General features: G+C 40.9%; 1 protein-coding gene and 1 long non-coding RNA gene across 3 annotated transcripts in view; both read left to right on the plus strand.

Annotated features, from left to right (window-relative positions):
- WWTR1 (WW domain containing transcription regulator 1) overlaps positions 1-27,632 on the plus strand; it is a 146,359-nt gene that overhangs the window by 43,794 nt on the left and 74,933 nt on the right. The window lies entirely within an intron of this gene.
- Positions 23,718-27,053, plus strand: LOC129644052 (uncharacterized). Its single transcript, XR_008710715.1, has 2 exons — positions 23,718-24,468; positions 25,934-27,053. It is a non-coding gene; the product is annotated as an uncharacterized LOC129644052 (long non-coding RNA).

A 27,632-nucleotide genomic window follows, 5' to 3' on the forward strand; every position in this document is an offset into this window, starting at 1 on the left:
TGTACAGGCTCAGTGGTGTGGTTGTATGTTTGGATATGGATGGTGGGTTGGTCAGCATACAACAATGTACATTTCAGTGTTCCAAATGAAATTTTTTTACATTGCAAAAAATAGCTTTTCTTATAGTTATAAAAATATTATAGTAATTATACATATAAAATATGTTTGTGGGAATTCCCTAGTGATCCAGTGGTTAGGACTCAGAGTTTCACTGCTGAGGGTGCGGGCTTGATCCCTGGTTGGGGAACTAAGATGTTGAAAGCTGTGTGCTTTCAAAAAGAAAAAAAAATTATATAAAAAAAAGTTTGTTAAAAATATATGAATAATTCAAAATAAAAAATTAAACGTTCATATTTGCATTTTTACTGTAGTTCCTCATTTGTTTATTTATTTGTTCATCCAGCACTTCCAATACCTCCTGTGTGCGGACACTTGTCTAGGCATTGAGGACCAAGCTGTTCCCCTAATAAAGTGAGAATCTTTTGTTGAAGGCAATGGATGGGTAGTTTTATTTGTACTTTTCGGAAGAGGTCTGCTTACTCACTACTTGTTTTTCATACACATATTTTTTGTTTCAGTTATCTCCTGGCAAATCTCTGAGTAATGTTTTTGAATTATCAGAGGAAATTTTACAGTCACACAGGTCTTTGTTGACTTTCCTAGTCTCCTAAAGTTGTTAATCATGGAAGATGACTCTCATTCCTCACTGACAGAGAATGAATTCATACTTTAAAATTACATTGGCAAATTTGGAATGTACTTCTTTCAACTTGGAGCTTTACAAAAAGTCAATCAGATAGGTCCTTTAGAAAATTATCAGTTATCAAAGGCCACTGAGGTTAATTAATACTGTCAGCCTTCTAAGTGCTACTAGTAGATTTATATTTGTGTTACACAACACTCCTTATAAAAATATTCCACATGCATTTATTAAATGAGTACTAAAAAAAATCACAGGCAAAATAAAAACAACTGAAATACTTAACAATACTTGTTAAAGCTGTCTCACAACTTGGCCTTGATGTCACAAATTTTGTTTATTTTTGTAAAAGGGTGGCATTCTTGGGCTTTACAACTAGAAAAAAAAGACCTTTATAATAATAGTGTTACAATAATAACAGTAATAAATAATCCAACAATAGAGAAAGCTGTTGTTCACCATCACTCCCCTTTGACTCCTCCCTGCTCTACTCTATTTCTCTTCAGAGTGGTCATCTCTCAGTTTTTCTCCTAAAATAAAGTTAAATATGGCCTCAGACCTTTTTTTAAATTTTTGCTTATTTTTAAAAGAGTATTTGTTTGTTTGACTGTCAGGATCTTTCATTATAGTGCAGAGGCTTCTGTCTAGTGGAGATGTGGGGGTTTAGTTGCCCCACAGTACCTGGGGATCTTAGTTCCTTGATCAAAGATTGAACCCAGGTCCCCTGCATTAGAAATGAGGAGTCTTAACCACAGGACCACCAGGGTAAGTCCCTTGTTTGTTTTTTCTTTTTAAATACATTTATTTATTTTTAATTGGAGGGTAATTGCTTTACAATATTGTGTTGGTTTCTGCCATGTATCAACATAAGTCAGTCATAGGTATACATATGTCCCCTCCCTCTGGAACCTTCCTCCCACCCCATCCCACCCCTCTTGGTTGTTGTAGAGCATAGGTTTGAGCTCCTTGTGTCATACAGCAAATTCACACAGGTTATTTATTTTGCATATGGTGTGTATATGTTTCCATGCTACTCTCTCAATTTGTCCCTCCCTCTCCTTTCCCCTCTGTGTCCACAAGTCCCTTGCTTGTTTGTTTTAAAAAAATTTTTTTTTTCCATTTCTTATGACCTAAGGCTTTTCACTCATCCATTTATTGCTCCTTGGGATTCCCCTTACTTGAACCCTATCATCTAGTTAATTCTTCTTAAGTTTTGCCTTAAAAGGTCCCCTCTTTGTTGAAGCTTTCCCCAACCTTTCTGGAAACAGATGATTCCGCTTGTTATAAGCCTTATACTTCTTCAGAGCAATTATAATTTATTCTGTCGTTACCTGACAGTAAGCTAGATGAATGTAGAGTCTGTGTTGCCTTTATGTACCCAGCTTGGTATGAATGAACCTGTTAGCTATGTATTTCCATATTCTGCTCACAAAGCAGACTTTTGAGGCAGAGAAGTTAAGCAGTTTGCCTAGGTTGCATCCTTATCCCTGGTGGAGCTTCAGTGCCAACCCAGGTATATGAAACCCAGATTCTGTGTCTCACGTGGGCCCTTCAGAGGTATCGGTATTGGCTGCTAATGGGATTCAATGAGAGATCTTGATGTTTCCTCCTCCTGTGGGTCTGTATGTCTTCTTGTAGTCCTCAGTTTTCTCATGATCTATGTGTTTAATTATAACATTTGCTGAAAGATACGTTCAGTTACTGTTTGAGGAAATGGTGGAATTTTTAAAGAAAATTTAATGGCATAGGAATGCATAGGGCCAGGCTATTTGGAACCAAGACTGCCTTGGAAAATCCAGGATCTATATCAGACACATCTTTGTCTTTAAACAGCTTAAAGTTGGGTGGGGCAGGAAAGTACTTATGCATAAATTATTAGCAGAATTCCCTGGCAGGCCAGTAGCTAGGACTCCGCGCTTTCACTGCCACGGGCACAAGTTCAGTCCCTGGTCCGGGAACGGAGATCCCATAAACTGTGTGGCACGGCCAAAAAATAAAAAAATAATGAGTATGCAGTCAATGACAGTGGCTGTCTGTACACCTGTTTGATCTTTTTCTGCCAATATCTCAGTGATATTGTACAGGCTATCAAGTTCAGGAGTTCAGAACATGAGATGGTGATAAGAAAGCAGCTTCATGGAGTGGTTGGGGCTTGACGGAGGTCTTATAAGGCATGGCTCCTTTTCAGTAACTAGAGAATCAGTTTCACATCTTGTCTCCAGGGACAAGTCCCTGGTCTAAACCTGCAGCTTAAATCTCTCTTTTGCTTTCCAGACACTTGTGTCCACTTATCCACTAGACACATCCACTTGTGTATACTGCAGTCACTCCAACATGTATGAAGTGAATTCATAATCTCACTCCCAGACTTGCTTCTCCTCTATTGTTTGAAACTCAGTAAATACTGCTCAAGCTGGAACCTCACCCATCAATTCTTCCTCACCTCCCACATCGTCTTTCTCACAGTCCCACTTGATCAGTGTCTCCATAACCTCCCTTCTCTATGTTCCCTGGTCTAGGTCACCAGCGTCTCTTATTTGGGCTCCTGATCACCTCGTTGAGATGGTCTTACTCTCCTCTGATTGGTTGCCAGGCTTCAGCCAGAGTGATTTTCTAAAAAGACTAATAATGTCATATCATCTGTTGTAAAGCTTCTCATTTGGCTTTAGGATAAAATTCAAGTGCCATAACATGAAAGAGGAGAGTGAAAAAGTTGGCTTAAAGCTCAACATTCAGAAAACGAAGATCATGGCATCCGGTCCCATCACTTCATGGGAAGTAGATGGGGAAACAGTGGAAACAGTGTCAGACTTTATTTTGGGGGGCTCCAAAATCACTGCAGATGGTGACTGCAGCCATGAAATTAAAAGACGCTTACTCCTTGGAAGAAAAGTTATGACCAACCTAGATAGCATATTCAAAAGCTGAGACTTTACTTTGCCAACAAAGGTCCATCTAGTCAAGGCTATTGTTTTTCCAGTAGTCATGTATGGATTTGAGAGTTGGACTATGAGGAAAGCTGAGCACCGAAGAATTGGTGCTTTTGAACTGTAGTATTGGAGAAGACTCTTGAGAGTCCCTTGGACTGCAAGGAGATCCAACCAGTCCATCCTAAAGGAGATCAGTCCTGGGTGTTCATTGGAAGGACTGATGCTGAAGCTGAAACTCCAGTACTTTGGCCACCTCATGTGAAAAGTTGACTCACTGGAAAAAACTCTGATGCTGGGAGGGATTGGGGGCAGGAGAAGAAGGGGATGACAGAGGATGAGATGGCTAGATGGCATCACGGACTTAATGGACATGAGTTTGGGTAAACTCCAGGAGTTGGTGATGGACAGGGAGGCCTGGTGTGCTGCAATTCATGGGGTCGCAAAGAGTCAGACACGACTGAGGGACTGAACTGAAGACTGAACTGAACGTCCTTACAAGGCCCTTGTGACCTAACCCCTACTTTCCATCCAGATTGAACTTCTTATGTTGTTGTTGTTTAGTCACTAAGTGTTATCCAACTCTTTGCTATGCTATGGCCTGTAGCCCTCCAAGCTCCTCTGTCCATGGGATTTCCCAGGCAGGAATACTGGAGTGGGTTGCCATTTCCTTCTCCAGGGGATCCTCCCGACCCAGGGATCAAACCTGAGTCTCCTGCATTTCAGGCAGATTCTTTACCCACTGAGTCACATGGAAAGCCAAACTTCTTATAGTTCCTTCTAAAGATTGCATTTTCGCTAGTCACTGAGGGCTAGACAGAGGGCCTTCGCAGTGCTCTTCCCTCTGTCTGAATTACGTGTCCCTTCAATTAGTGATTCTTCGCTCCTGCAAGGGCATGGTCCTGAAAGCCTTGTCATGACCCTTGACATCCTGAAATCCAGGGGGTACGGTGACTGTGCTCCTCAGTAACTCAAGCCTTCCATTGACATTCCCCATTCTGCTTGATGGGACACAATGAAGAGTTTATGGTTTCCGTTTCGTGCGGACCTTTCTCTCTCTGGTTTCTGTAGGCACGTGTGCTCACACTTGCCTCCTGGCCTGCCATCGTGTTTGGTCAGGGGCAGGGTGGAGGGGGTGCTGAGAGAGGGTGTGGGGGTGGGTCAGGAGGAAGGGTAGTGAGTGGAGGCCAGGAGCCTTGGATTTGGCTGACATCTGCTCCCGTGCTCCACACACAGAAGCACTGAGCAGCTGGTCAGCATGTGGGCTGCGAGGAATGGGGCTGGGCCGGGGACTGGGGATTAAGGCAGCCCTGGTAGCAGCAACTGTGACACAGAGAGCACCTGGCCCTCCCGGAAGTCCCGGAGTGCCTTCTTTGACCTCCTTCCTTCACTTCCTGCATTTTCTGAATTACAGCCCTTTTTAAAAAAATTAATTAATTTATTTATTTTTGGCTTCCTTGATAGCTCAGTTGGTAAAGAATCCTCCTGCAATGCAGGACACGCTAATTTGATTCCTGGGTTGGGAAGAGCCGCTGGAGAAGGGAAAAGCTACGCACTTCAGTATTCTTGGGCTTCCCTTGTGGCTCAGCTGGTAAAGAATCCTTCTGCAATGCGGGACACCTGGTTCAATCCCTGGGTTGGGAAGGTCCCCTGGAGAAGGGAAAGGCTACCCACTCCAGTGTTCTGGCCTGGAGAATTCCATGGACTGTATAGTCCATGGGGTCACAAAGAGTCAGGCATGACTGAGCAACTTTCACTCACTTTTTGGCTGTGCTGGGTCTTCATTCTCTAGTTGCGGCGAGCGGAGGCAACCCTGTAGTTGTGTTGGGCCAGCTTCTCATTGCCATGGCTTCTCTTGTTGCCAAGCATGGGCTTTAGGGCTTCAGCAGTTGCAGCATGTGGGCTCATTAGCTCTGACTCCCCATCTCTAGAGGCCAGGCTCAATGGTTGTGGCTCACTGGCTTAGCTGCTCCTAGGCATGTGTGATCTTCCTGGATCAGGGATCGAACCTATGTCTCCTACATCAGCAGGTGGATTCTTTACTTCTGAGTCACCAGGGAAGCCCCTGAATTATATTACAGCCTTTTATCATGGAGCCAGAACCCTAGGAGTAAATCAGGCCCTGCTATCATGGATTTCCCAAGATTGGCTTCTTTTCCAGTTCCTCCTCTGGTGGCTGAGATGTCAAAGCCAACTCGGATGCTCTTGCAAAAGCCTGTGGGCATCCACTTCTCAGGTGCCCTGGGACTTGCCGGCTGAGAGCCATAATGATAATGAGGGTGTCCATCCCAGGTGACTGGGTCTGAGGTATTTTCTAGCAGCATGACTTTAGGCAAATTACTTAACCACCAGTACAGTTTCTTTACCTATCAGGTGGGACTGATAATTCGTAATACTTATCTTCTGGGGTTAGAGCATGAAATAAATATCAGGAGAATCGAAAGAAAAAAAATGCTTTGCATATTATGAAATATGAAAATATTTTACATAAATAACTTACTTATAGTGTGTTCCTACTGGTAATATTATTGTTGCTGCTTCTAAAGTTGAAACATGTCCTGTCCTTTGAATACATTTTATGAATTCTCTGCCTTTCTAATTCTCTGTGTCTTGAATGCAACATAAAATCCATGACTGTGGCAGAAGACCATCACTGACCTTGGGTGTGGGAAATGTGTTCCTCATGAAATCTGCACAGCTTCACTTGCTGCTTTCTTGTGTGACATTTATGTAGCACCCGCTAAGCATTTTACTGTGACAGCATTTTTTTTCTCAGTGACATTATCTCATAATCCAATCATTATTAGGAGAAAATGTCAGTTGATTTTTTTTCATTACTAAGAACAGGAACAAAGAAAACTGTGTAACAGAAAATTTTCTGTGTGGCATAGAGAAATCTAATCACTCTCATGATTTCATCAGTGGGGCAGTACCCAGCTTTAGGGCAAGCTGATGAACTATTCCACTACAGAGTTAACCAAAGAAAGAAGAATTGGGCAAGTGTAGTGGGGGTTGGGGAATGTAATTAGAGAACAGGAAAAAAAAAAAAAAAAAACCCTCACAATTCAGTTATTAGGATTATTATGAAGGAACTATCTTTTGAATTGTTTTGAAGCTAAAGAAATCATAAACCAGTATTTTTGTGTGACCATTTCCCCTTGCAATTGAGGTTTATATGCCAGACATTCTTCGTATATCTTCATTAAGATGTCAGAATTCCTTGTGAAGCCTGACTTCATTTGCATTCCCTTGTACAGTTATTAACAAAAGACCCTTTATGTCTCCACCCAGCTTGATTTCAGTCATGAACTCCATTTCCCTTTTATTTATTTCATAGAATCTGGTTACTCGACTGAACTTGGGAACGCATCTCTTGAGGACTTGGTGGGAAGCCAGAGAGAGGTGGTGATGAAAGCAGTTTGGGGGTCCTGGGCGAGTGGGGACAAAGAGGGGAGGTCAGTCGTGACACTGGCTCCTCAAAGTAAGAGGAACCAGATGTTACTCAAGAGTCTCTTCCTGGCAGATTTTAAACCTTCTTACTCAAAGTTTGTATGTTTTGCAGTTTGAAAATACAGTTGGAGCCTGGAGTTGTATGAAGCTTGGTTAGTTGGCTTTAAAATTATGCTTTTCTGATAAATTCTTTGAACGTCAGTTTAAACAATGATAAAAGTCTGAGCGGTTTAAGGGGTTGAGTGACCACTCAAAAGTTGTATCACAGCAATGATCACCCACTGGAGTTTAAGCTCCTGAGATTTTGTCCTTTATACCAGCAGTACCCAACCTTTTTGGCACCAGGGACCAGTTTCGTGGAAGACATTTTTTTCCAAGGACTGGAGGCAGGGAGACGGGTTCAGTTTCTGGTTGATTCAAGAACATTACATTTAGTGTGCACTTTATTTTTATTTTGTGGCAATCTCAAGATATTCCCCCTGGACTGTGCGGTTAGGGCTCTCATTCCTATGAGAATCTAATGCCACCATTGAACTGACAAGAGGTGGAGCGCAGCTGGTGATGTGAGCAATGAAGGAGTGGCTGTAAATACAGATGAAACTTGGATTGCTTGCCCACTGCTTGCCTCCTGCTGTGTGGCCTGGTTGGGGAACCCTGATTCATACCAAGCGCTTAGGATCCTATGACTGCTGGGATTTGAGGGTTGTATAAACTGTGGAAAATTCTGAAAGAGATGGGAATACCAGACCACCTGATCTGCCTCTTGAGAAATCTGTATGCAGGTCAGGAAGCAACAGTTAGAACTGGACATGGAACAACAGACTGGTTCCAAACAGGAAAAGGAGTACGTCAAGGCTGTATATTGTCACCCTGCTTATTTAACTTTTATGCAGAGTACATTATGAGAAACGCTGGGCTGAAAGAAGCACAAGCTGGAATCAAGATTGCCAGGAGAAATATCAATAACCTCAGATATGCAGATGACACCACCCTTATAGCATTAAGTGAAGAGGAACTCAAAAGCCTCTTGATGAAAGTGAAAGTGGAGAGTGAAAAAAGTGGCTTAAAGCTCAACATTCAGAAAACGAAGATCATGGCATCTGGTCCCATCACTTCATGGGAAATAGATGGGGAAACAGTGGAAACAGTGGAAACAGTGTCAGACTTTATTTTTGGGGGCTCCAAAATCACTCCAGATGGTGATTGCAGCCATGAAATTAAAAGATGCTTACTCCTTGGAAGGAAAGTTATGACCAACCTAGATAGCATATTCAAAAGCAGAGACATCACTTTGCCAACAAAGGTCTGTCTAGTCAAGGCTATGGTTTTTCCAGTGGTCATGTATGGATGCGAGAGTTGGACTGTGAAGAAAGCTGAGTGCCAAAGAATTAATGCTTTTGACCTGTGGTGTTGGAGAAGACTCTTGAGAGTCCCTTGGACTGCAAGGAGATCCAACCAGTCCATTCTGAAGGAGATCAGCCCTGGGTGTTCTTTAGAAGGAATGATGCTAAAGCTGAAACTCTAGTACTTTGGCCACCTGATGCAAAAAGTTGACTCATTGGAAAAGACTGATGCCGGGAGGAATTGGGGGCAGGAGGAGAAGGGGACGAAAGAGGATGAGATGGCTGGATGGCATTACCGGCTCAATGGACATGAGTTTGGGTGAACTCCGGGAGTTGGTGATGGACAGGGAGGCCTGGTGTGCTGCAATTCATGGGGTCGCAAATAGTCAGACACGACTGAGGACTGAACTGAACTGAACAGGGCTCAGAGTGCAATGAAGGAGGGAGGATCCTTGCCGCCCGAAACATCTCACCTTGAGTTGCCTTTGTTCACATCCTTCCCTTATTGTTTAATCCAGATGACTACAAAGTAGTTGTTAGCAAAAATAGATGTAAATGCTCATTCACAAATATGAAAGGTTTTAAAATATCCTGTTACACTGTGACTTTGAGAATGAAAATGTAATTGAACTTTGCCTTGAGTTTTCCTAACATTTTTTTTGAACCCTACATAGATACAATTCTTCTCTGTGGGAAAACTTCTTTAGTGTTTCCTCATTTCCCCCAGCACTATTTCAGTGTCTGCAAAATGCATATTGATAGTTTTTCTAGTGGGGTCTGGTTTGTGGTTGTTAGTGGTAAATTAGATGTGGTCTGGACTCAAAAGGAGTTTAAAATCTGATAGAAATAAGACCTACCGCAACCACCAGTGTAAAACTCTTTGAATAAATATAAATGAGGTCTAGTGCACCCCAACGCTCACATCTTGCTTACATTGAATTCTTTCTGTATTGAGGCAGCCACTGCATACTGTATACAAGGTTGCTTACTTGTTATATGGCCTTTAGGGTTGTTTTCTAGATGTTGTAAATATGCACAAATTTCTCAAGTAGTTTAGAGGACTTTTATAAGGTATGTAAGGAACAGGACCTTGTTTTAAAAAATCTACAAAGGTTTTTCATATTCTTGGCCATACTGCTTTGTTTAAGTGATAATATAGAATGAAAAATCAGAGCATATATTGGCTTGTGGGTATTTGTACTGGTTGTGAACTAGAAAAGTATTACATATTAACTATGGGAAAATTCTCAGGGGGAGAATTGATCCTGAAGTTTCAAGAAAAGGAGAAATAGTCATTATTTGGTTGCTTCTTTTAAAATATGCACCCATCTCTTATAATTTATACATTTTAACTTCATGAATGTTGATTAATTAACCTGAGCATAGTTCTGTGTTTTACTGTGATAATGTGATTTTTTGTGGGAGAGGACAGGGGGAACTTAAAATATCAATTATTAATTTTGCTTCCAAATCTGCAATTTGATCAGACTTGGCAGGAACAGCTTGTCTTTGCTCCATAGTGCCCATTAGAGTGGCTTGCCTAGGCTTAGATAACCTCTGCAATGCAGCTCACTCACATGCCTAGCAAGTTAGTATTGGCTGTCAGCTGGGTGCATCAGTTTCTCCACATTAGGGTCTCTCTATTGACTACTTGAGCTTCCTTATGACATGGTGGCTAGATTCTAAGAATGAACATTCCAAGAGACAGAAAGTAGAAGTTGCAAGTTTTTAAAGACTTGAGCTTGGAAACTGGCACCATATTTTCTTGGTCAAGTAGTTGATAATGTGAATTTTAAACAGGCAATTTCACAATTTAAGGAAACATTTTATTTGAACTTCTTTTAATGGTTCACATGGGTACCCTTAGAGTGATTCCTATCTTGGGGATGTGGCCTTCTTCCTACCAAGGTGTAAAGGAAGGTGCATGAGCTGAAATTCATGCTTGTTGTGACATTTGTTTTTCTATTCCGGTTCAGGTGAACAGAATGTCAGAACGGAGCACTGGATCTCAGCTTGAGTTTCTTGGAGGGATGAGAAAGGCACACTGTGTTAGGATTGGATGAGAAAGTTGGCAGGATTCTCTTTCCGCTTTTGGGCATGTGTCTTTATTAGCTCAGCTAATACTTACATAATGTTTACTCTGTACCAGGCACTTTACATCTGTTAACAGAATTATATTTCCAGAGGAGACTTCCTATAGACTCTTCCTGTGTTACAGGTAGAGTCTTGTAGTACTGCTATAATGACGTTATTTTTAGAAGAGATTATTATTAATAATCCCTTGCCCTGTTTCATAACTCTGTATAATATATACCTTTTTGTTGTTGTTTAGTCACTCAGTCATGTCCAACTCTTTTACAATCCCATGCACTGGCTCCTCTGTCCATGGAATTTCCAAGACAAGAATACTGGAGTGGGCTGCCATTTCTTACTGCAAGGGATCTTTCTGAACCTGTATCTTCTGCATTGGCAGGCAGATTCTTAACCACTGAGCCACCTGGGAAGCCCATAATATATACCTTGTTGCTCTTTTAAAGATATCATGGAGATATTCTGAAAATGCTTGGAATTTGGTTGTTTTTGAACACATGGCTAAATCCTTCCTCCTGTTATTGTAGTTTCTCTTAACACTTGGATAGATATTATCTGGGTATATTTTACTTTTAAGTTTAAAAAACATGTGATATAATGATAATCCTAGTCTTTTAGTTTGGGATATTACCACGCTGTCAGGGTTGTCAGGGTCTTCACTGAGTCTTATTTCCACTCAACACCATTTAGTAGTACTGAGAGCCAGTATAATGAACAGCAGTGCGGGACTGTCCCCTCTTTTCAGCCGAGGTCAGTTGGCAGCTGGCGTACACTGTTTCTTTATTTTGGAAAGGTTTTGCTTGGGCAAAGACTCACTCTTTTAACCAAATCCTGCTTTTCATCTGTTTTTGATGGCAGTGGACCATATTTCCCAGCCTTTTGCAAACATTGCCTGTCTGGCAGGATTTCCTGGACACAGAGCCCTTGACGACCATTACTGGCCAACTTTTTTGAACTTCAGTGATTAACCTGGTTATTTGTTCTGCATTTTCTGCCATGGGAACCAATAAGCTTAGCCTTTTGAAATTAGCCAAGGATCTAAGAATAATCCATTTGGTCATCAGACCCATTGTTTCCCCCTGCCTATTAACTTGGACGAATCAAATCTTCTCTCCAATATCCAGCTGTTAATCTACACATCAGTACTATGTAGAGTGACATTAATTTCTGAATAAGGTTCCCATGGTAGACCTTTGTTGTTGAAGTTTTGGAATTCTTACATTACAGACTGACATGATTCAAACATGGCAGGAATGGAACATCAGTGGCACATGATTAAAAATTGGTTGATCAATCAATGATAATTTTATAGTACAGATATCATTAAATTGCTCTTATACACAAATCATAATCTATAAAGTCTATATGTAATGAGTTGCCCTCAAGAATAAGGCAGTCACTTTTTCACCTTATAAAACTAAGCCTAAGGTAAAACCAGTTGCTGCCATTGGTAGACTGTTGATAGTGCCAGTCTTCAGAATGGTGAACAGATCCCTCGAGTAATGGGAGATCTCCTGGGCTTGCACTCAGAAAAAAATAATCCTCATGCCCACATCAGGTTCCCTTTCCTCCGTGGGGTGGGTTGAGATGTTCTGTGAGATGTGTGATTCTCATGCTTCTTGCTGTCACTTAGGAATGTGGCACACTGCTGCAGAAGACAGATTAACAAAGAAGTTAGATTATATGGTCTCAGGTTTTTTCCCCATTTCTTAATATCCAAGATGTGCATGGAATGTACATTTTTGTATCCTACGAGTAAGCTCTGATCATATGTAAGTGAAAGAGAAAAGGGACTTTGATTTAAAAAGAGCTGTTTGATAACAGCTTTTCAGAAGCGCAGCCCTTCTAATATGTGATGAATGTATATGTGTTGCTGGATACTATTAGTAGTAAAACCATTTATTTAGTAGGGTGAGGCTGCCTTAAAGATACCTGTACATCTGGTCTTCTCTGTAAGGCTACTTGTTATCTTTACATAGCACAAAGAGCTTGAGGAACACGGGAGTTCTTTTAGGGAAAGTTACAGTACTTACACAGTATAGTACATGCTTATGATTTATGGTGTTGTAATCAGTGACCATTGATAGAGATATCTGGGGTGAAATCTGGATAAGTATTAAAGAATCCTGATATTTTAATTATCAGTCTATTTACGTCATTATACAAAGCTTGATGGGCATGGGGCATGGTGATGTGTATATTTGAAACATCCTTGCAAGGCTCTTTTTTGAAAATAATACTGTGAGCTGCATTTGGATGTGTAACTGTTAGTCCTTACGGAAAAGTCTGTTTAAATGTATTTTTCTCCTGAGGGCTCAAACATAAAATAGAATTTTAAATATACAAATGCTAAGACCCTAGCTTTGATGCTTCTGTCACTAAAATAGCAAGAAATTTATCAAAATTTTACTCATTTTTGTTAAATTAAAAAAATCTAAACCAGTAAGCCAACTTTTTTTAAAGATTGAAGTATAGTTGATTTACAGTGTTATATTAGTTTCAGGTGTACTATAAAGTGATTCAGTTATACATGTATTCTTTTTCAGATTCCTTTCTATTATTACAAAATGTTAAATATAGCTTCCTGTGCTATACAGTACATCCTTGTTGTTTATTTTATATACAGTAGTGTGTATATGTTAATCCCAAACTCCTAATTTGTCCCTCCCCTACTTTTCCTTGTTTGTTTTCTATGTCTATGAGTCTGTTTCTGTTTTGTGAGTTCATTTATATTATTAGTTTTTAGATTCCACATATAAGTGGTATCATATGACGTTTGTCTTTCTCTGTCTGACTTACATCCCTTAGTATGATAATCTCTAAGTCCATCCATGTTGCTGCAAATGAGTAAGCCACCTTCTTGAATGTGTAAAACTATGGGGACTGTATGATCAAAACTGTCACGAAGCCTCACCCCTTTCACCCACGCTGTGTGGTTATACCTACCACTGCAAGTTATAGTGATTAAAAACACCACCTGTATTTATTTTGCTAAAGAAAAAAAAAAAATTCTGAATGATGCTACTCTTAGAAGTTTTCTCCATTCAGTTGAGTTTTATATCTCCTTGAAGAGGTTTGGAAATAAAGTCTGCCAATTGGAAAGTAAAAATGAATAAAGATGTGGAAAACATCAATTTATCTAAGTGCAGCTCTGTAGCACAGAGGCAGAAGCTATAAAAGCAAGTGTTACTTTTCTTGAACTGAAGCCCAACTGCAGATGCTAGAATGGTTGTCAACTGCTTTTCTTCTCGTTGTTGCCCAGCAACGGACTCACATTCTTTAGTGAAAGGGGAGTGGTAGTCCTTACCCCCTTTTGATTTTTCTTCACCCCCACCTGCTCTATGTCCCTCTGTTTCTCTTTTAATACCACATCAACTTCCCCAGCTGTGACTGGACTTATAAAAGTTAATCTTGGAGTCGTGTGGCAACCCAGGGCAGAGAGCAGGGGACCAGAGACCATGGTTACCACTGTGGCCTCTTCGAACCAAGCAGGAGGCGCAAGACTCAGGGGTGGGGCACCCAGCAGCCTGCAGTTGTTTACAAAGTGATGGCTTGCTCTGCACAGAGCCCGTGGGGGAATTCTTGGACTCTACTAGGCTTAATTCTTTAAAATATTTATTTTCTTTTAATTTTGGATTCAGATTCTTAAGATTCTGAGAATCTTTTTTCATCTGAGGGACACTAGCAAGATTACAGAAAATTTCAAGAGTGCTTGGTGTTGGTGCCAGGCAGGCCTGGGTCCAGATTCCTACATGATTTATGAGTTTTGGGGCTTCAGGCAAGTCTCAGAACATAAACTTTTTGAACCTCAGTTTCTCATTCATAAAATGGGGACAATCTCTCTTTGCAGGATTGTTGTATTAAATGAGATAACCATGCAAGGAGGATTCTTGAGATTCTGTAGGAGGCCAACGTCTGGGTGGTACCTAGTACTAATAGTGTGAAGAAGGTACTCTCAGTTGTATTCTTGACTTGGGCATTGTGCTGTGAGTTTTGGGGCTTCCTGGTGGCTCAGAGGTCAAAGCGTCTACCTGGAATGTGGTAGACCCCGGTTCGATCCCTGGGTCGGGAAGATCCCCTGGAGAAGGAAATGGCAACCCACTCCAGTACTCTTGCCTGGAGAATCCCATGGAGGGAGGAGCCTGGTAGGCTACAGTCCATGGGGTCGCAAAGAGTCGGACACGACTGAGTGACTTCACTTCACTTCACTGTGAGTTTTGCATTGTAAGATCTAAGCTAATGTGCTGCTGAGAAACAGAGATGATGCAAAGCATCTGGTGGGAGAATCTGCCTGTGTGGCTTCTTGTCCACCATATATATAGATCAAACACCATCACCTGTGTTCAGTATTGTCACATGTTTAGGGACTATCACTCTACTTGAGATGGACCAACACCCACCTGAAGGCATGCACTCTCTTGAATACAGGTGCTGATAATTTTAAACAGGTACAGAAAAATCTGTATCTATAATAACTTGATAAAATGGGTGGGAGGTCAATTGTTTAGAAAAAAATTAATCACTGACTTTCCGAAAGGTTTATAGCAGAATTATTTTTCAAAGGGAGCTCTCTCTGTGTTTAAAATGTGATTAACATAAACCAAACAAAAAAGGATTTCAGCAGGCGCTTTCTGTGGCACAAAGTTAAGTCCACTTGTGTCCAGGGTTGCTTCAGCTCCCAGCATCTTTCTCAGGGCCGTCTACAATTGTTTCCATCACTTACTAGTTTTTATCTCGATTTTAGCTTCAGAATGCTTAGGCTGATATTCATGAGTATATCTTCAAATGCTATTTTAGTCCTTTTTTTTTTTTTTTTTCCCTCTCCTTCCTACTGGATCCTTGAGGTGTGGAGAATTTTAGGAAGTAACATGGAGTGGTAGTCACTATTGTCAGCATGTAACAGAGGGAAGGTCATTGCATCTTTTTCATCCTGTTTCCTCATCTGCAAAGTGCTAATACTGGCATTGCTTACTTAACAGAACTACTGTGAAGTCCAGTAATAATAGCAAACAATTTTTTTTCTCCATTCTGTGAATGTCCTCCCCACCACAAAACTGTATTTTTTTTTCTGTAGCAGTTTATCAGCTTCAGCCCTATCAGCATTTGATACCCTGTAGTTTTTTTCTTTTTATTAAACTTTTAATTTTGTATTGGAATGTGGCCAATTAACGATATTGTAATAGTTTCAGGTGGACGGAAAAGGGACCCAGCCATACATATGCATGCATCCATTCTCCCCCAAACTCCCGTCCTATTCGGGCTGCCACATATCCTGTAGTTTAACTGTGGGGCTATCCTATGTACCATCGGATGTGGAGCTGCAACCCTGGTCTCCACCTACTAGATGCCAGCAACACCCCTTTTCTGCCACTTTTGTCTCCAGACATATAGCAAACATTTATAGACAATTATGATGTGCATTGGAGAAGGAAATGGCAACCCACTCCAGTGTTCTTGCCTGGAGAATCCCAGGGATGGGGGAGCCTGGTGGGCTGCCATCTATGGGGTTGTACAGAGTCGGACACGACTGAAGTGACTTAGCAGCAGCAGCAGCATGATGTGCTGGGCACAATGCTAAGAGCTTTCTGTGCTTTTTTAGTAACTTTAATTTCAAGATAAATTTGTGGGGTGGATGCTTTAGTCCTAATAATAAAATGGTAGGTAATGCTGATTGATGGCTTTCTACCTGTCAGGCTTTGTTTGAAGGTCTTTTTATGCCATAGCTGTTGGTGGGAAACTGAGGTGCAGAGTGATTAAGTTACACGCCCAAAGTTTAACATGTACAACATAATGATTTGGTATGTGTGTATTGCAAAATATTGCAGTCCATGGGGTCAGAAAGAGTCGGATACAACTTAGCAACTAAACATCGCCACCAGCGTATTAATATATTGCAAAATGATGAATAACACCCATCACCTCACATAGTTACAGATTATTTTTCTTGTGATGAGAACTTTTAAGATCTAATCTCTAAGCAACTTACAAATACATAATACGGTATTGTTAACTATAGTCCTGCTGTACTTTATATCACCAAAACTTATCTTTTAACTGAAAGTTGCACTTTTTGACCACCTTCCCCCATTCCCCCCACCCCCTCAACCTGTTAGGCAGGCTCTACTTATGATATCATTTTACAGATAAAGAAACTGAGAACTAGAGAGAGGCTGAGTAACTTGTCCGAGGTCTCATAGGTAGTAAGAGGCAGATGTGGCCTTCAAACCAAGTTTTTTCTGACTCGTCCACCTACACTCTTTCCTGTTGTGCAATATGGCCTCCAGAGACTGAGGTTAAGGGATTAGGTGCCACTCTAAGGGCTTTTTGTCCTCTGTTGTCCTAACAGCAGAGAAAATTCACATTAGGGCAGATCCCCATCAAAGGCCCACTACAGCAGAGCTGTTTCCTTGTGGATTAAAATCTACAGTTTCTTACTTCCTGAGGTCAAATGGCCACTGTGATGTGGGCTCTCCTTTTCTGAGTTAATACACTTTTCTGAGTCAGTGCACCGACTTAGCAGCGAGTGACAGAGTGGTTTTCCTGGGAGAGCTGTGGTGCCAGGGCCTGCTTGGGTTCCAGCAAGGGTTTTGGGGGGCCAGAGCTAATTCCCTAGTACAGAATGGTCCAGGAGAAGAAAACATGCCCAAAGGCCCTTGCGTTGTCTTTGTCTGAGAGGGCTCATCTATGGAAGATGGCCAAACAGCAGTGAAGTTTCAGAGCAGACTTAAGTATTTTTCTTAGCACATTTACCATCCCCTCCCCTGATTATAATAAGTTGAGAGGGAAATGTGCTGTTTGACTCTACAAATAGAATTGTAGGTACACTGAACTAATGGTGTCTCTCCAAGCTCTATCAGTTCATGCAGAACTTTGTAAATTAATTGGGGAGGAATTCTACTGAAATTTATTTTGATAACTTGAGACCAGAAAAAGTTGGGAAGATTTTTATTGGTAAAGAGAGGAAAAGGGGGCTCTCCTGGTAGTCCAATGGTTAAAATTCCAAACTTCCACTGTAGGGAGCACGGGTTCAATCCCTGGTCAGGGAACTAAGATCTTTCATGCCCCACCGTGTGACCCTCACAAAAAGCAAAAAGAGAGAGAGAGAGTGAAGAAATATGACAAAATTTGCTATTTTTGACATTTTTGTATATAAAATTTCAAACATGCATGAAGTACAATGACTACCTATTTATAATATTTATATAAACCCCTTGCTGCTGCTGAGTCGCTTCAGTTGTGTCCGACTCTGTGCGACCCCATAGACGGCAGCCCACCAGGCCCTGCCGTCCCTGGGATTCTCCAGGCAAGAACACTGGAGTGGGTTGTTGTTTCCTCCTCCAATGCATGAAAGTGAAAAGTGAAAGTGAAGTCGCTCAGTCGTGTCCGACTCTTAGCGACCCCATGGCCTGCAGCCTACCAGGCTCCTCCATCCGTGGGATTTTCCAGGCAAGAGTACTGGAGTGGGTTGCCATAAACCCCTTACCTAGATTTAAAAATGGGTAACATTTGCCATATTTGTATCCTATTCTTTAATGGAAGTATTTTCAAGCAAATAATTAACTCCAAATACTTGAGTAGTTATCTCTAAAAATTAAAGACATATTCCTGCATAACAAAATTGTCATTTTTAGACCTAAAGAAATTAACAATGCTTTTTTTTTTTTTTAATTTTTGAACATTTTCAAACCCAGAGAAGTACTGAAGAAGAGTACACTCTTCATTTGAATTCAGCAATTCTAAATGTTTCACCACACGTCTCTCTGTGTATTTTCTTTTTTCACTAAACCATGATTTCAGCCTTGTATACTTCAGCATGCAGCTTCTAAGAGTAAGGACATTCTTTTGCACAATAGCAAATACCATGATTACCCAAGAAAATTAGCCTTTGTTAAATAATATAATTTAATATATAGCCCTTGTTCAAATTCTCCCAATTGCAAAATATCTTTTGCCACTGTGTGTGTTCACATATTCTATGCTGTAGTTTTATGCCTCTGTTTTGATTTCAGAAAAGTGCTTCTCTCCCCTTTACAATTTTGTTTCTTTTTCACAATATTAAGTTTAAACATTTTTTTAGACTAGTATTCCACTTGGGTTTCTTAGGCTTAAATTAGGTTGAAAATTTTGACAAAAATACCTAAGTCAGTTTGTGTATTTCTTATTGCATGAAATCAAGATACAAACAATGCCTTCTTAATATCACCTAATTCTCAGTGCTTACTCAGACTTTCCCAATTGTTACAGATTTTTTTTGTTTTTGTTCTTTTACAGTGGTTTGTTCAAAGGAAATATTTTGCATCATTTAAAAAAAAAAAAGTAGAAAAATAGACTAGCTTTAGTGCTGTTCCTGGTAAACACTTTAGGTTAATGTTTATGTTTCTGCTAGATGCCAACCACATCTTTTTTCTTTTATAGAAATTATTTTTAAAATTGAAATAATTTTAAAAATGACATTTCTCTTAATTACCTTAAAAATGTACTATAATTTTTGTAGAAAAGTACACAGATCTTAAGTATGTTGCCTGTTGAATTTTCACAAATTGGACACACCCACATAAGCAGCTTTCAAGAAATAAGACTTTCCTAGAACCAAGAAGTCAGAGAAGGCAATGGCACCCCACTCCAGTACTCTTGCCTGGAAAATCCCATGGACGGAGGAGCCTGGTAGGCCATAGTCCATGGGGTCGCTAAGAGTCGGACAGGACTGAGCAACTTCACTTGCACTTTTCACTGTCATGCATTGGAGAAGGAAATGGCAACCCACTCCAGTGTTCTTGCCTGGAGAATCCCAGGGACGGGGAGCCTGATGGGCTGCCATCTATGGGGTCGCACAGAGTCGGACACGACTGAAGTGACTTAGCAGCAGCAGCAGAACCAAGAAGTACCCCATCTGCCCTCTTCTAGACCCTCACAGTCCCCAAAGGTATCACTCTTCTGATGTCTGGTGTGATGGGTTCATCAGTCTGCTCAAAATTACTTCTAGTTCCCTAAAAGAACGAGCACAAACTAGAGAAGCCATAAAAGATATGAATATTTTAGTTCGAAATTATGAAAGCCCACCTTCAATCAAAGACATTGTAAATGATATACTGTATATATTTTCACACAGAATAATTCCCACAACAATGTTTTACATAATGGTTTCATTCAGAGGCTCCCCCTGCTTCCCGAGAAATGGGATTTAATCCAAAACGCTAAAGGTTAAGTTATCAATGGAACTCAAAGGGCATTTTGTTTCCATTTGGATAAGTCGTTTAATGTTTTTTAAGTCCACGCATATGTTAACAATGGAGGCAGTCAATTATAGGGGAGCTTAGCAAGGCATTCCTGGAGTTCTCCTCAGTGATGAGCATCGCGAAGTGAATTCAGGAAAAGAGCAACTATTTTTCAAGGAAGGAAATTATTTTAATTAGTAACTCGAAAAGGATAATAAATAGTCAGATAATTCTGAAATTGCTTGGCTTTGGGACAAGTAATTACATTGAGCATGCAGTTGAAAAAAAAGGAAATAAAGAAAACGAGGCTGGGGGCACATATAATCAATTTGGTGCAAGTAATTACATTATGAAGGCTTCATGATAATTTTATGGTACATTAACAGTGCGGAAAAGCATGCATCCTGCATTCTAGTAAGAAGGCTGGCAGTACAGTGTATGTATACGTCTCTTGACCCAAGGTTGGTTTTCATGAATTTCCAGACTGTTGGGCTCTGCAGCTGCTAATAGGTAACCATCTAATGGGCTGAACTAAGCAGGGAGATGGAAACCTACTTGTAGTGTCCAGTGAAGCCTTCTTAGATCACCAGTGGTGGTGGTGGTGGTAATTGCTGAGTCGTGACCAACTCTTTGTGGTCCTGTGGACTGTAGCCTGCCAGGCTCCTCTGTCCATGGAGTTCTCCAGGCAAGAATACTAGATCACCAGTATACCCCATGTAAATTGGGTCGCGAGGGTCCTGCAATGTGCATCTGGGCGGTATTATTGTAGGTATCTGTGGGTGACTTTCTCTGTGTGCCTGGAGGGTTTTGTTTTTTTTTTTTTAATTTTTTAGGGGGTGGGGGCGGGGAGCAGATAGGAATCAACCTTCTCTGGTGTGGTTTTCAATGTGACATGCCCTAGTGACATTAGTTGCAAAGTGACTTGCTAAAATTAGAAAGTGAGATTGAACAGCTGGGTTGATGGCCTAAGTGCTGGGTTCCCACCAGTTGTTTCAAGGGGATGGAGCGGAGCCACCCAGAGTGCTTTGCAGCAGCTGTGACCCCCCAAGCCAAGGAAGCTACATTTTGAAGGAACACTAAGAATAGACAGACTCTTACAAGCTCCCAATTTTGAAGTAAGGAAGAAAGCTAAAAGCTTCTGGGTGCAAAAATTCAGTTCACTTTTTAAAAACACAAGTTTAATTTTCAGCTTTCATAAATGGAAATGTATATAGCAAACATGGAATAGCTTGAAATCATAATATACATATACATGCCCATATATGTCTCTCACTGTCTCTCTCCAGCTCTATAATCTTTATACGAACTCTGCTTTGGATAAACTCAGTCATCAGGTTGCTTTGGTATTACAGCTTCATAGCATTACACTCACATTTGCCCACTGATTCTGGATGCGAGCTGCCTATGTTTTTTAATTCTGGTCAGTTGGGTATAAAAATAGTGCTATAATATCTGAAGTATGGGAGGGCACGGCAACCCACTCCAGTATTCTTGCCTGGAGAATCCTGTGGACAGAGCCTCGTGGGCTACAGTCTATGGGTTTGCAGAGTTGGACACAACTGAGAAACTAACACTTTCACTTTCTTTCATTTTCACATCTGAAGACCATTGTGTGTTCAGGCAGTGCTGCTGAACTGAGTTTGATGCTGTGCTTGGAATAAATACCACAAATGGTTTATTCTGATTCCTAAAATGTATTCTGCCTGCATGAGTGCATGCTAAGTTGCTTCAGTCATATCTGACTCTTTGGGACCCTATGGACTATATAGCCTACCAGCCTTCACTGTCCATGGGATTCTCCAGGCAAGAATACTGGAGTGGGTTGCCATGCTCTCCTTCAGGGGATCTTCCCTACCCAGGGATGAAACCTTCGTCTCTTACATCTCCTGCATTGGCAGGCAAGTTCTTTACCGTTAGCGCCACTTGGGAAGTCCAAAGTATATTCAACAACATATTAATAAAGTGAAAGAAAAGATCACACCTAAAATAAATGTTAGGTTGCTGTTGCTGCTGCTAAGTCGCGTCAGTTGTGTCCGACTCTGTGCAGCCCCATAGACGGCAGCCCACCAGGCTCCACCGTCCCTGGGATTGTCCAGGCAAGAACTGGAGTGGGTTGCCATTTCCTTCTCCAATGCACGAAAGTGAAAAGTGCAGGTGAAGTCGCTCAGTCGTGTCGGACTCCTAGTGACCCCATGGACTGCAGCCTACCAGTCTCCTCCATCCATGGGATTTTCCAAGCAAGAGTACTGGAGTGGGGTGCCATTGCTAGTTCAAACACAGAGCTTTTTGTAACAAGGCAATTTAGGAGGGAAATGTAGCATTTAGTGTTTCCCAAATTTATTTGATAACAGCACTTTTTTGGGGTGCAGGTTTGGGGGATTATCTTCTAGAACTTAAATCCCATAGAATGTACTTGAGGTTATACTGCCTGTAAATGCATCTCCTCATAGCCAGTATGACTAAGCCCAAAAGCTTTTGTCACCTGAGAAGTATATTTGATTTAGGTTGAATGTCAGATGAGGTCCATCTGTGAAGTGAAGCTGTTGGCAGACTCAGAAGTGTCTTTCCCTACAGAATGACTTAGTGTTAATTACCTCCCTTATCCCCACCTCACGGCACACTTTCATTTTCATCTTTTTGTCAAAATAGTTGTTACCAGGATTATGGGAATTTTCCAGACCAAAGTTCAACCTGGCTTATTTTATCTTCCTTTTGTAGGACTAAAGAAAGAAAGTGAAATGACTCACTCCAACTCTTTGCGACCCCATGAACTGTAGCCTACCAGGCTCCTCCGTCCATGGGATTTTCCAGGCAAGAGTACTGAAGTGGGTTGCCATCCTTCTGCCATCCAGGGGATCTTCCCAACCCAGGGATCAAATCTGGGTCTCCTGCATTGTAGGCAGACACTTTACTGTCTGAGCCACCAGGGAAGCTCTTATAAGACCATGCTGACAAAAATGTGTTCAAGGAACATTTTGAAGCAAAATAAGAAAATACAGCTAGTTTATTTAGATAGTCATATAAAGTCACGTTTCTGTCATTTTCCTCTTGATTTCATTTCAGTGTAATAACAGACTTCTCTTTTCTCACATAGACAGCATATGATAATTAATACGTGCACATATTCTTGCCCTTTGTATTAAAATTATATGTCTGAGTATGCAAATGTGACCCTTTTCTCAAAAAGTCATTTAAAATGAATCCAGATCCTAACAGTTCTTAGCTGTTTCTTCTAATATAGCTGTTTTCCTTTCAGGGCACATTACAAAAATGTACTTTGTGTAAATGTTAAAAATGTAAATATCATAAAAAGCTAAAAGGGAGTAGCTTAGGAAAAGTAGCCTAGAATTATCTCTAATACTTTTTTCCCATTAAAAAAATAAGTAGGAAAGATTAATCTACACTTAAGTAATTATAGTTATGTGTGTGTGTGCTCAATCGCTCAGTTGTGTAGAACTCTTTGTGACCCCATGGACTGTAGCCCACTAGACTCCTCTCCTCTGTCCATGGAAATTTTCAGGCAAGAATCCTGGAGTGGGTTGCCATTTCTACTCCAGGGTGTCTTTCCAACCCAGGGATTGAACCTGGGTCTCCTGTGTTTCCTGCATTTACAGGCAGATTCTTTACCATTGAGTCACCTGGGAAGCCAGTTATAGTCAATTACAAAAGTTAATAACCTAACATTTATAGAATTATAAATGAACACATTTATGAAACATAAAAAAATCAATATTTGAATATTTTCCCTAGTAATCAACATTAATAAAGACCAAAGACAAGTCAGGCTGAAGCTGTTATTGTCAGAGTTTCTGAGGGAAGGAACTTACCAGGAGGCGGGACCTTTAACAGCCCCAGTTCTGGCTGGGAGCCCTGCTCTTGAGAGCCATACTCGGTTGCTACCTTTGTGTCTCCAAATCCATCTTCAGAGTCTTTTTACCTCTTCCTTTTAAGTCACAGCAGAGAGTCTGGCTTTGTATTTGGTTTACTTTTTTAAAGTAGTATTTGTCTTTCTTCCTCTCCTTCCTCCCTAACATCAACTACAGGATCACATGGAGCTAATTTGTTTTACTGTCACGGGAGTCCTTTTTCTGGACCAGATGGGCCTGATTAAAACCAGGCCAGTTAAAAGGTCAACTTGGTAGGCAAGTGCATACACTCCATGACTCAAGGGGTTCAGGAGGGATGAGGAGGGATGATTGGTGTGTGCTCAGTCATGTCTGACTCTTTTGCAACCCCATAGACTGTAGAAGACCCTCCCAGGGTCTTCTTTCCATGGGCTGTCCCAGGTAAGAATACTAGAGTGGGTTGCCATTTCCTCCTCCAGGGGATCTTTCTGACCCAAGGACTGAACCTGTGTCTCCAGAGTGCAGGTGGATTCTTTACCATTAAGCCACCTGGGAAGCCCACGAGGTGGGATTATTAAAGCAAGATGATGAGGGGAAGAGTCTGTCTTGTGGGCCCCTTTCCTCTGAGGGACCGAGCCTGTAGGTGACGTTGTTCCGGGACAGTCAGGCTATCAGCAGCACCAACTGTCTGTACCCTCTTTTCCTTCCTTCCTAAAGGTCCAGATTATTTGTGTCAGCCTCTTTGGGTTCACAAGGCCGTATCCCGTTATGGGAAAAAAAGCCCAAGACCCAACTCTAGAGTAAGTTTGGGCTCTCAGCTGTGTCACATAGAACATCAGGAAATTTATTAAGTCATTTAACTTTTCCCAACTCAATTTCTGGATGTTAAAAATGAAGGTTAGTAAGTCTGCTATGTGAGGGTACAATTAAGGTAATTTTTGGAGCTATGAAGTGCTATATACATGTCAACTTGCTGTCAGACATTATTATTACCATCATTACTGTGAATATTGTAATGTATGACTAATAGTCATTATCATGACTGTCGCTATTAATGAATGTCACTATTAACTTCATTCGTATGTTCACTCATTCATTCATTTGACAAACATTTATTTATTGGAACTTCCCTGGCAGTCTGTATATACAGAAGGGTGGTGCTAGTGGTGAAGAATCTGTCTGCCAATGCAGGAGACGCAAGAGACTCAGGTCCAATCCCTGGGTTGGGAAGGTCCCCTGGAGTAGGAAATGGCAACCCACTCCAGTGATCTTGCCTGGGAAATTCCATGGACAGAGGAGCCTGGTGGGCTACAGTCCATGAGGTCGCAGAGAATCAGACACAACTGAAGTGACTAAGCACAGCATAACCTGGTGATCTAGTGATTAGGATTCGGTTCAATCCCTGGTTGGGGAACTGAGATCCCACAAGCCATGCAGTGTGGCCAAAAACCCAGCAGCAACAACAAGAGCAACAAAAAGTATTTATTGAGTGTCTACAATATGCCCGAGGTGGTATACTTTCAGGGTCCATGGTGAGCAGCACTTGGTGGTGGTTCAGTTGACCAGTTTGCTAAATCAAATTAGAATAAATTAATAATGCTTTCATTTGTTTTAGAGGCTGTTACAGCATCCTCTAGGCTTCATGTCCTTCCAGGGACCAGTAAAGAACAAATTTTCCTGGATGAGTTTTTTGAACACTTGATAGATAAGGGTACATAAGATAATGGGTGATTTGTTTGATTCTGTCACTGAGAAACAAAATATTTTGTTAAAGGAAGCTCATTAAATACATTTTTTCCCTCCTTGCTTTTTAAAGTCATTTGTTTCATGAGTAATTTTTGAATATCTGCTGTGGGTCTTCCACACTAGATCCAATATTGGAACTACTGAGAACTTGAAAGCTTATTTAAAGTCTCCTTCAATTCAACATCCTTTAAAAAAAAGTCTCATGGAAAGGAAAAACCTAAATGTGTCCTGTAGAGAAAATACCATTTCCTTTGACCATTATTATGATCTTTATCCTGCTTCTTTATACAGAGTTCCTCTCCAACTCAATGGGAACTGCTTAGCAGTTCTGAAGGCAGGATGTGCCTTGGAGTGGGAGGAGAACGAGGCTTGTGGTTGGTCATCAGACTAAATTTAAACCATTATTTGGAATGACTATGTAATTAACGTGGGGGTTAAAAAATGAAAAATACAGCTGCAAGGGTAGTTTTCTTCCTTTAATAAGAAAAGAAGTCAGGAGGCATGAGAAGAAAACAAACACAGGAACATGAGGCATGCATTCTCTTTCATGAGAAGAGAATCAAAGATGCACCCTAATCTTTCAAGAGACAATAAATGCCTCTCCCTTCTGGATTAGGAAGATGACAGCAAGAACGGCACCGCAGCTGGGCGTCTCCAGAGCAGACAGGTGCTGGATATAAGATGCCTCCGATTGTCCTGTGAAGTGTAGACAGTGCTCCAGATGACAGGCCCCGCTTGATCTGCCAGAGGACAGAGCTGCTCAGTCTGTTGACGCCTGGTTCAGAGTCCCCCAGCTTGCTCAAACAGCTGCCAGAGGCAGCCATGAAATATTGCTTAATTATAGAATTTCCCTTGATCCTCTTTATCCCTTCTCCCGCTCCCCGTACCCGGCTTTGTGCCCCTCCCTGGTTCACAGCACCTTTAGGCTGAGCACTCAGGGGAGTATTAGGATGGTGCCTTTTCCAGCTCACAGTTAAGGGACTGACAAGAGGTTCAACTACACTCTAGCTGTGGGCTTATTCTTGGAGGCTGTAATTAGCAGTGTTAAGTTCGAATATGGAATGCAATGTTATTTTTTTCAGCAGGAAGCAAGTTTACTTGGAGCAGGGCAGAGGAGGATAGCTTTTCTCATTCTTTCTCTCCTTTTTTTTTTTTTTTTTTCTGATTAGAAAGTAATGGTTATTGTACAAAGCGGAGAAAGTATCAAGAAATCTAAAGATATGACTAAAGCCTACTTTCCTCTTATTCATATGTTTGGATATTAACCAAAATAGTATTATGTTCACTTAGTATTATGTTCACTTAGCATTATGTTCACTTTCTATTTTAATAAGTATAGATCCATGTCATGTGTAATGTCTGTTCAGTCTTCCATGATCTGGCTGACCCATAATTTACTTAACCATTTAACACATTTGAGACATAAATAAAACTGCAGTGGACATCTTTGCACATACATTTTGCATACTTGTTTATTGGTTTGGAATTATGTTTGTAATTAACAGGGACATGAAATGAGGTTGTCTCTAACATTAAATTAAGATGATCAAGGACTGATGTGATGGTTCGGCATATACTTGTCTCTTTTCTATTGTCTTGTTCTTACTGAGTAGCTTTCGTTCCTCATGATTTAAAAGGATTGCTGTAGCTCTGGTCATAACGTCTACTTTCCAAGTTGGAATAAAGAAGGTGGAAAGCAGAAAAGACTGTTTATCCCTTCCATTTAACGAACTTCCCTAGAATTTCACACAGCATTCTGTTTATCATCTCGAACTTAGTCTCTTGGCCACACCTTGCACCCAGAAGAGAGGGTGAGTAGATACTCAGAAGCAACTGGCCATCTCGGCCATATCTTTCTGTTTCCTTGGTATATGTTTCATGGAGGAGTTTCTAATGTAAAGATTTTTCAAGGATTTTGTAATATGTTGACAAACTACTCTCCAGAAAGAGGTTACCAATTAACTTTAGTAATGTGTAAGAGTGATCCTCAATGAGGCTATGGGTTCTTTGGTGAGCATTTTAAGGGCATTTTAAAACTTTCTCATGAAGCTGTGTTTTTATCTTTCTTTAAATCATACATTCTGGACAGAGTTGATGTAGGGGTTTCTGATACAATTTTTTCTTCAAATCAAGGTCTGTACAAGTAAGAGTATTCCTTCCAAAAATTGGAAGGATGTTGGCCTGAGAATTCAAATGTTATTCACATGTTTCCTCCACTTTTAAGAACGCTTATTTGGAGATTCAATTAATAAGCAAGCCCAGTTTGAAAACTTTTACTGCCAATCAAGTAAAAAGGCACAACCAAGAAGCTGCTC

Source organism: Bubalus kerabau, chromosome 2, assembly GCF_029407905.1.
Source record: "Bubalus kerabau isolate K-KA32 ecotype Philippines breed swamp buffalo chromosome 2, PCC_UOA_SB_1v2, whole genome shotgun sequence".
In the NCBI taxonomy this organism is placed as follows: Eukaryota; Metazoa; Chordata; class Mammalia; order Artiodactyla; family Bovidae; genus Bubalus; species Bubalus kerabau.